The following is a 10,381-nucleotide window of genomic DNA, read 5'->3' on the forward strand; positions in this document are numbered from 1 at the left end:
CCTAGTTCCGCATGACAGAGCTCCCCTCTCGCACACAGGAACTTTTCAGAGGACACCTGACTACTTTTGAAAAATCTCAACAATTCTTCAAAATAAAAGCCTGAAACTATGTCTAAAGCCTGGTCACAGCCTGAGGAAGCCATTGGAAAATGAATCTGGTTGATACCCCTTTAAATGGAAGAAAAACTGGCCAGGAAACACGGATTAAAAAATATATATATCACTTCTGGGTTAGATTTTCTTAGGTTTTCGCCTGCAGAATCAGTTTTGTTATACTCACAGACAATATTTTGACAGTTTTGGAAACTTTGGAGTGTTTTCTATCCTACTCTGTTAATTATATGCATATTCTATGATCTGGACCTGAGAAATAGTCTGTTTACCTTGGGAAGGTTATTTAAAAAAATCTGACCCCTAGCGTCAAGAGGTTAACCTGTCTAGGATCAGCGTGGCGCTAGCGGCACACCCCCCCCCCCCCCCCACTGAAAAACCAGTGCCGCGAAATTCAAAAAAAATATTTTTTTTAAATATTTAACTTTCACACATTAAAGTCCAATACAGCTAATGAAAGACACAGATCTTGTGAATCCAGTCAACATTTCCGATTTTTAAAATGTTTTACAGGGAAGACACAATATGTAAAGATGTACATCTATTACCTAAAAACACATTAGCATAATCCACCATCTTTTATTTGTCCACCAACACCAGTAGCCATCACCAATTCGGCTAAACTAAGATATTTATAGCCCCTAACCAACAAAAAAACTCATTAGATGACAGTCTGATAACATATTTATGGTATGGGATAGGTTTTGTTAGAAAAAAGTGCATATTTCAGGTAGATGGCATAGGTTACAATTGCACCCACCGTCACAAATGGAATAGAAAAACTACTTAGAGCAACGTGTTTACCTACTTACTAATCATCAAACATTTCGTAAAAATACACAGCATACACGAATCGAAAGACACAGATCCTGTGAATACAGACAATATTTCAGATTTTCTAAGTGTCTTACAGCGAAAACACAATAAATCGTTATATTAGCTTAGCACATAGCAATTAGCAGCCCAGCATTGATTCTAGCCAAAGTGAGCGATAAATGTCAACATCGCCAAAAGATATTAATTTTTTCACTAACCTTCTCAGAATTCTTCCGATGACACTCCTGTAACATCACATTACAACATGCATATACAGTTTGATCGAAAATGTTTATATTTAGCCACCAAAATCATGGTTAGACAATGTGAAATGTAGACAAGCTGGTAAAGAAAAAGTCCTTGCGCCACTTAGACAGTGATCTACTCTTATACATAAATACTCATAAACGTGACTAAAAAATATAGGGTGGACAGGGATTGATAGACAATTTAATTCTTAATACAATTGCGTTATTACATTTTTTAATTTATCCTTACTTTTCAATACAGTTTGCGCCAAGCGAAGCTACGTCAAAAAACATGGCGTCCTAAGCCACTAAAATGTTTCGACAGAAACACGATTTATCATAATAAAAATGTCCTACCTTGAGCTGTTCTTCCATCAGTATCTTGGGCAAAGGATCCTTTCTTGGGAGGAATCGTCTTTTGGTGGAAAGCTGTCCTCTTGCCATGTGAAAATGCCAACTGCGTTCGGGATGAACTGAAAGCGTGCCCACCTATTCACAGCGTTAAAGAAATAAATGTCCCAAAATCGCACTAAACGGATATAAATTGCTATAAAACGCTTTAAATTAACTACCTTATGATGTTTTTAACTCCTATAACGAGTGAAAAGATGACCGGAGAAATATAACAGGCTAAACTAACGCTTGGAACAGGAGAGGGTCGGTGTCCTCCACGCGCGTTACGCAGCAAGAAAAGACTTGCTAGCTACAGGGTTTTTTCATTTGTAGTGCCTGGGAACGCGCAATCGACCCCATTGGAATCGTCATCACGTAAAGGCATCCAGGGGAAGACGTAAGAAGTGTCCGTATAGTCATAGCAATGACAGTGCCCTTTTAACTGACTTCAGAAGAGTGGCCAACATTTCTCAAATCTGACTCCATGTCAGGGAAATTGCTGTAGAATGGGCTCTGTTCCACTTAGAGACAAAATTTCAACTCCTATAGAAACTATAGACTGTTTTCTGTCCAATAATAATAATAATATGCATATTGTACGATCAAGGATTTTGTGGGAAGCCGTTTCAAAAATTAGCCAAATTAGCATAAATAGTCTAAACAGCGCCCCCATCCCCAACAGGTTAACCTGTTTGGGCTGCAAGCCCCCAGTCGGGATCAATATGACAACAGCCACTTCAAGTGCAGGGCGCGAAATTCAAAATCTATTTTTTTTTAAATATTTAACTTTCACACATTAACAAGTCCAATACAGCATTTGAAAGATAAACATCTTGTCAATCCAGCCAACATGTCCGATTTTTTAAATGTTTTACAGAGAAAACACCACATATATTTATGTTAGCTCACCACCAAATAAAAAAGAGGAAAGAAATTTTTCACAGCACAAGTAGGATTCAAGTAGCATGCACAAGCCAACCTAACTAACCTAGAACCAACCTAAATAACCTAGAAAAAACTACCTCAGATGACAGTCCTATAACATGTTACACAATAAATCTATGTTTTGTTCAAAAAATGTGCATATTTTAGCTATAAATCAGTTTTACATTACTGCTCCCATCACACTCTCCTGCAACCCACCTCACCAAATGTGGTGCGGATCTGTTTTTTTTTCCTCAAAAGTATTATTCACCTCGTATCCGAAATCTACAACAGAAGCTAGCCAGAAGTTAGCCAGCTCACAAGCTAACGTTAGTAGTTCAGCTAACCACAGCTAGCGCTCATCAGCTATCCTTTAACTCGGAAAACTATTGCCAGTTTTGTACAACGCGACTCAGACCAGAGCATACCAGACCTATTTTCTCTCCATATCCCCAGATTTTTACCGCAAGCTCTGGACATTTACACCTGGATCTTGCAGCTAACTAGCTGCTATCCGAGTGACTATCGGCTAACATCAATTCCGGAGCAAACACCAATTATCCCGGAGCTAGCCAGCTGAAGAGTTCCATCAGCCACTCCTGGGCTACAATCACCTATCCGGACCCGTTTTACTGCCGATGCGGAGCCCCACCGGGCCTTCACGACTGGGATACCGACGTTATCTGCCCGAGGGAGTATTTCAACTGGCCCCTACATCGCGACGTAACCTGAACGTCCATATGCTAACTGCGGCCCGCTAATCGTTAGCTGTCTTGAGCATATCGGCTGCTATCTGAACAGGTCTATCGAACAATCTTCTTAGGCCACTATAACTATTTTGACAATTGGATTGGTCCCCTCTACCACACGGAACCCCACTAATCTACCGACGGAATTGCACGGCGTGGCTAAAAACAGACCTCCATCTTCTGCTAGCTTGCTACCCATGACTAGCTGTCTGAATCACGAAGCTAGCACCAGTTAGCAAACACAATTCTACAACTCACCTCTCTTTCGCCACCGCCACCCGGCTTGGATTCTCTGTCGACACGACCACGTCTGGTCTGCAGACAAATACCCCATCTGCTGTGCCCTCAACCGGCCTCCGTCTGAGCAGACCCCCTCCGTCTGAGCAGACCACCCCCCCGGGCTACTAACTTTAAACGCCGCGGGCTAGCTTAGTGGAGGCCTCACTGCTCCATCTATGGCTGCCCCCTGGACACTATGATCACTCGGCTACATAGCTGATGCCTGCTTGACTGTCCATTAATTCACGGTACTCCATTCCGTTTATTTGTGTTTGTGTTTTATCTGTCGGCTCTGTGCTTTAACTCAGGATCTGTGTGTAGTTAATCTGACCCTGTCTGCCTGGTCGTTGCCATTTTTACCTGCTGTTGCTGTGTTAGCTGACTAGCTGCTGTCATCTCACCTGTTGTTTTAGCTAGCTCTCCCAATCAAGACCTGCAATCACTTTATGCCTTATTGTATGTCTCTCTCAAATATCAATATGCCTTGCATACTGTTGTTCAGGCTAGTTATCATTGTTTTGGTTTGCAATGGACCCCGTAGTCCCACTCTCCGTACCTCTGATACCTCCTTTGTCCCACCCCCCACACATGCGGTGACCTCACCCATTGAGACCAGCATGTCCAGAGATACAATCTCTCTTATCATCACCCAGTGCCTGGGCTTGCCTCCGCTGTACCTGTGCCCCACCATACCCTGGTCTGCACATTATGCCCAGAATCTATTCTACCACGCCCATAAATCTGCTCCTTTTATTCCTTGTCCCCAACGCTCTAGGCGACCAATTTTGATAGCCTTTAGCCGCACCCTCATCCTACTACTCCTCTGTTCCTCGGGTGATGTGGAGGTAAACCCAGGCCCTGCATGTCCCCAGTCACCCTCATTTGTTGACTTCTGTGATCGAAAAAGCCTTGGCCTTATGCATGTCAACATCAGAAGCCTCCTCCCTAAGTTTGCCTTACTCACCGCTTTAGCACACTCTGCCAACCCTGATGTCCTTGCCGTTTCCGAATCCTGGCTTAGGAAGGCCACCAAAAATTCTGAGATTTCCATACCCAACTATAACACTTTCCGTCAAGATAGAACTGCCAAAGGGGGAGGACTTGCAATCTACTGCAGAGATAGCCTGCAAAGTTCTGTCATACTTTCCAGGTCTATGCCCAAACAGTTCGAATTTCAAATTTTAAAAATTAATCTCTCCAGAAATAAGTCTCTCACTGTTGCCGCCTGCTACCGACCCCCCTCAGCTCCCAGCTGTGCCCTGGACACCATCTGTGAATTGATCGCTCCCCATCTAGCTTCAGAGTTTGTTCTGTTAGGTGACCTAAACTGGGATATGCTTAACACCCCGGTAGTCCTACAATCTAAGCTTGATGCCCTCAATCTCACTCAAATCATCAAGGAACCCACCAGGTACAACCCTAAATCCGTAAACATGGGCACCCTAATAGACATTATCCTGACCAACTTGCCCTCCAAATACACCTCTGCTGTCTTCAATCAAGATCTCAGCGATCACTGCCTCATTGCCTGTATCCGCCACGGGTCCGCGGCCAAACGACCACCCCTATTCACTGTCAAACGCTCCCTAAAACACTTCTGCGAGCAGGCCTTTCTAATCGACCTGGCCCGGGTACCCTGGAAGGATATTGACCTCATCCCGTCAGTTGAGGATGCCTGGTCATTCTTTAAAAGTTACTTCCTCACCATATTAGACAAGCATGCTCCGTTCAAAAAATGCAGAACCAAGAACAGATATAGCCCTTGGTTCACTCCAGACCTGACTGCCCTCGACCAGCACAAAAACATCCTGTGGCGAACTGCAATAGCATCGAAGAGCCCCCACGATATGCAACTGTTCAGGGAAGTCAGGAACCAATACACGCAGTCAGTCAGGAAAGCAAAGGCCAGCTTTTTCAAGCAGAAATTTACATCCTGTAGCTCTAACTCCAAAAAGTTCTGGGACACTGTAAAGTCCATGGAAAACAAGAGCACCTCCTCCCAGCTGCCCACTTCACTGAGGCTAGGTAACACGGTCACCACTGATAAGTCCGTGATAATCGAAAACTTCAACAAACATTTCTCAATGGCTGGCCATGCCTTCCTCCTGGCGACTCCAACCTTGGCCAACAGCCCCGCCCCCCCCGCTGCTACTCGCCCAAGCCTCCCCAGCTTCTCCTTTACCCATATCCAGATAGCAGATGTTCTGAAAGAGCTGGAAAACCTGGACCCATACAAATCAGCTGGGCTTGACAATCTGGACCCCCTATTTCTGAAACTGTCCGCCGCCATTGTCGCACCCCCTATTACCAGCCTGTTCAACCTCTCCTTCGTATCATCTGAGATCCCCAAGGATTGGAAAGCTGCGGCGGTCATCCCCCTCTTCAAAGGGGGAGACACCCTGGACCCAAACTGTTACAGACCTATATCCATCCTGCCCTGCCTATCTAAGGTCTTCGAAAGCCAAGTCAACAAACAGATCACTGACCATCTCGAATCCCACCGTACCTTCTCCTCTGTGCAATCCGGTTTCCGAGCCGGTCACGGGTGCACCTCAGCCACGCTCAAGGTACTAAACGATGTCATAACCACCATCGATAAAAGACATTACTGTGCAGCCGTCTTCATCGACCTGGCCAAGGCTTTCGACTCTGTCAATCACCATATTCTTATCGGCAGACTCAGTAGCCTCGGTTTTTCTAATGACTGCCTTGCCTGGTTCACCAACTACTTTGCAGACAGAGTTCAGTGTGTCAAATCGGAGGGCATGTTGTCCGGTCCTCTGGCAGTCTCTATGGGGGTACCACAGGGTTCAATTCTCGGGCCGACTCTTTTCTCTGTATACATCAATGATGTTGCTCTTGCTGCGGGCGATTCCCTGATCCACCTCTATGCAGACGACACCATTCTGTATACTTCCGGCCCTTCCTTGGACACTGTGCTATCTAACCTCCAAACGAGCTTCAATGCCATACAACACTCCTTCCGTGCCCTCCAACTGCTCTTAAACGCTAGTAAAACCAAATGCATGCTTTTCAACCGTTCGCTGCCTGCACCCGCACGCCCGACTAGCATCACCACCCTGGACGGTTCCGACCTAGAATATGTGGACATCTATAAGTACCTAGGTGTCTGGCTAGACTGCAAACTCTCCTTCCAGACTCATATCAAACATCTCCAATCCAAAATCAAATCTAGAGTCGGCTTTCTATTCCGCAACAAAGCCTCCTTCACTCACGCCGCCAAACTTACTCTAGTAAAACTGACTATCCTACCGATCCTCGACTTCGGCGATGTCATCTACAAAATAGCTTCCAATACTCTACTCAGCAAACTGGATGCAGTTTATCACAGTGCCATCCGTTTTGTTACTAAAGCACCTTATATGACCCACCACTGCGACCTGTATGCCCTAGTCGGCTGGCCCTCGCTACATGTTCGTCGTCAGACCCACTGACTCCAGGTCATCTACAAGGCTATGCTAGGTAAAGTGCCGCCTTATCTCAGTTCATCTCAGTTTGGATCTTATCTCAGTTTGGACGCCTTTCCTTCCAGTTCTCTGCTGCCTGCGACTGGAACGAATTGCAAAAATCTCTGAAGTTGGAGACTTTTATCTCCCTCAACAACTTAAAAAATCTGCTATCCGAGCAGCTAACCGATCGCTGCAGCTGTACATAGTCCATCTGTAAACTACCCACCCAATTTACCTACCTCACCCCCCATACTGCTTTTATTTATTTACTTTTCTGCTCTTTTGCACACCAGTATCTCTTCTTGCACATGATCATCTGATGATTTATCACTCCAGTGTTAATCTGCTAAATTGTAATTACTCGATTTATTGCCTACCTCATGCCTTTTGCACACATTGTATATAGATTCTCTTTTTTTTCTACCATGTTATTGACTTGTTTATTGTTTACTCCATGTGTAATTCTGTGTTGTTGTCTGTTCACACTGCTATGCTTTATCTTGGCCAGGTCGCAGTTGCAAATGAGAACTTGTTCTCAACTAGCCTACCTGGTTAAATAAAGGTGAAATAAAAAAAATAAAAAAAAATAGCTACAGTCTGAAATCGCACGGGAGTAGCCAGAGAAAATACAGACACCAACGTCAACTACTAATTACACCTCCTAAAACATTTCAGAAAAATATATGGTGGATAGCTAATGAAAGACAAAGAACGTGTGAATAGAGCCAATATTTCCGATTTTTGAAGTGTTTTACAGCGAAAACACAATATATTGTTATATTAGCTTACTACATTAGCTAGCATACAGCAGCATTGATTCTAGTCAAACGGTAGCATAGCACAGTTCGACAGATATATGAAAAAGCATCCCAAATTGGGTCCTTATCTTTGTTGATATTCCATCAGAATGTTGTAAAGGGGTCCATTGTCCAGTACAGTCTTTGTTTGGGATCCAGAACGAACGATTTCCCTCTTGTATTAGCAAGCACACTGGCCGTGCGGCGCTAACCTCTCTTTCTTCAAACAATTCTTGCGTCGCATCACGTCTAAAGTCCAGAATGAATTTCAATAATATAATTAAACTATATTGAAAAAACATACTTTAGGATGATTTTGTGACATGTATCAAATAATATCAAAGCCAGAGCTCATATTCACCTTTAACGAGCGTTGTCCACGAGCCGAGTCATTGTTCTATTTCGTGCCCAGAAAAAAATATAAAGTGCGCAGGTCTCACTCCAAGATGTTGTGTTCAGTCCCTGGACGAGATATTCAACTCCTTTCTGCTCTCACTTCCGCATGACAACCAGAGGAAGGCGTATGACGTGTTTCTACAGTCCTAAGTGACATGACATTTTATAGACAAGCTCTTAAAGAGAGACATCGCATTTGGAAATCACAATTCCGGATAGGAAATGGGCTCTAAAAATAGTTCTGTTCCACTTAGAGAAATAATTCAAACGTTTTTAGAAACTAGAGACTGTTTTCTATCCAATAGTAGTAAATATATGCATATTGTAAGAGCAGAAATGGATTAAGAGGCCGTTTGAAAATGTGCACACATTTTCCAGTTTTTCAATACGCCCCCTGCAGCCATAAGAAGTTTTAAACCCGATCAATTTTTTTTTAGCATCAACTGAAAACATTAATCCGTAAACCTACCAAGCCTACCGTACAAGCAATTCTCCCCCTACCCTCCTTCTTGGCAAGAGTCTTTTATCCTGCTAATAGCCCATAATCGGTGGATGGATGGCTTCTTTTTTATTCCAATGTATTGAATGAATGACAATAGGCCCTTTTAATTTTTTCTGGCGAGCCATTCCATATAAAATGTAAATATTTTTTGCTCATAGTTTAAACAGGTCGCTTTCCGTCTGACTCTCCGCTTGTTTTAGTTAAACGCTCCTCACAGACCACGCTTATTTGAGACCAAAACTAGCGATCAATTGTAGAGTCGTGACTTTTTATAATCACTTCTTTTTTTTTTACATTTCACTTCTAGACTATCAAAAAGAATGTTGGTACCTATTTATTTTGATCCAAAGCCATGATTGAGTGAGTCACTCAGCTTTATGTAGGTTCCGAGGCAATATGATTGCGCCATCAACTTGATTATTTAGCAAACATCATCATGCTTATATTCAGTCAACACATATATCTTAAGAATATCATGGAATATAATTGATCATTTTCAATTATCAATTCAATTTTGAAGTTGTGCACACTTATTAGTTTCTCTTTGGTATATATCACCCATTCATTGTCAGGTAGAGACACATTTAGCACCTTGGGACCCAAAAGCATAATCAGTGTTCTAACTCCCCCTTGGGCTGGTCTGGAGCAATGAAGCAGTGACACAGGGTAAAGTACTAAACCACAAATGACCTCTAAGTCCTGCGGCATAATCTCAAACTTGTAATTGTTCTATTAGTTCTGTAAAACAATGGTAATGCTAATGGCATCAAATACGTATTAGCTTGCGTTGTATCCTTCGAAGCTGCCCTAACTTTATCATGACCATTGTACTGGCTTGTGTACTCATTTGGCCTGTTTAGCACAGCTCTGCCCTGCCCAGTTGTGGAGCTCTTCAGTTATTATGTATATTCATTGTAATATTGATGTATTGCAATATCCTGATATTTTATTTTCATTATTAATAGTTCTTCTTTATTCTGTACTTTCAGAAACCACACACACACATTAATGAACATAACTTGCCAACATCATAAGTGGAACTGGACATCATTCTTGCTGAAGATTGAGGACAGCTTTTGTATGCTAGCTAGCAACATACTGTTTGGAGAGAGAGTAGGGAGGATGAGGGAGTGGAGAGGATGATGATGATAGAGTGGGGAGGTGGGTGAGATATTGTCGATATAATTGCATAATGGAACTGTATTTGATTTGTATGTCAACTGTATGTCCAATTAAAAAGCTTTGTTCAGTAATCATCTCACTTTTTAGTTGATGAACTGTGGGGCCATTGAGGAGTGTCGATTAGATGGAGAATTATCTTCTTTCCGTGTGCATGCCACAAAGCTGTTCATCATGTTTGCCTTATCCACTGCCCCCATTTTGTTATTATAGTCATGCACACAGTCTGGTTTGACCTTTCTCTCTCCCGTCAAGTGGTCCACCTTCCCTGTGGCTCTTTCTTCTTCTGTGGCTCCAAGGCATAGCAATTGGTCTCCTCCACAAAGTCTCCCACCAGCTCCTCTGTCAGAAACAGCTTGAAGCACTCTGCCTCAGAGGGAGATGGCAAGCGGCTTTGCACTCCAGACTGGGACTCAAAGCCAACAGCAAGGCCAGGAGGGGTGAAATAGCTGGCGGCCTTCCAGCTACCGCAGACCTGTAATTCACCCACTGTTGGTCTGCCTCCATCACCACCATC

Source organism: Salvelinus fontinalis, chromosome 14, assembly GCF_029448725.1.
Source record: "Salvelinus fontinalis isolate EN_2023a chromosome 14, ASM2944872v1, whole genome shotgun sequence".
Taxonomy (NCBI): Eukaryota; Metazoa; Chordata; class Actinopteri; order Salmoniformes; family Salmonidae; genus Salvelinus; species Salvelinus fontinalis.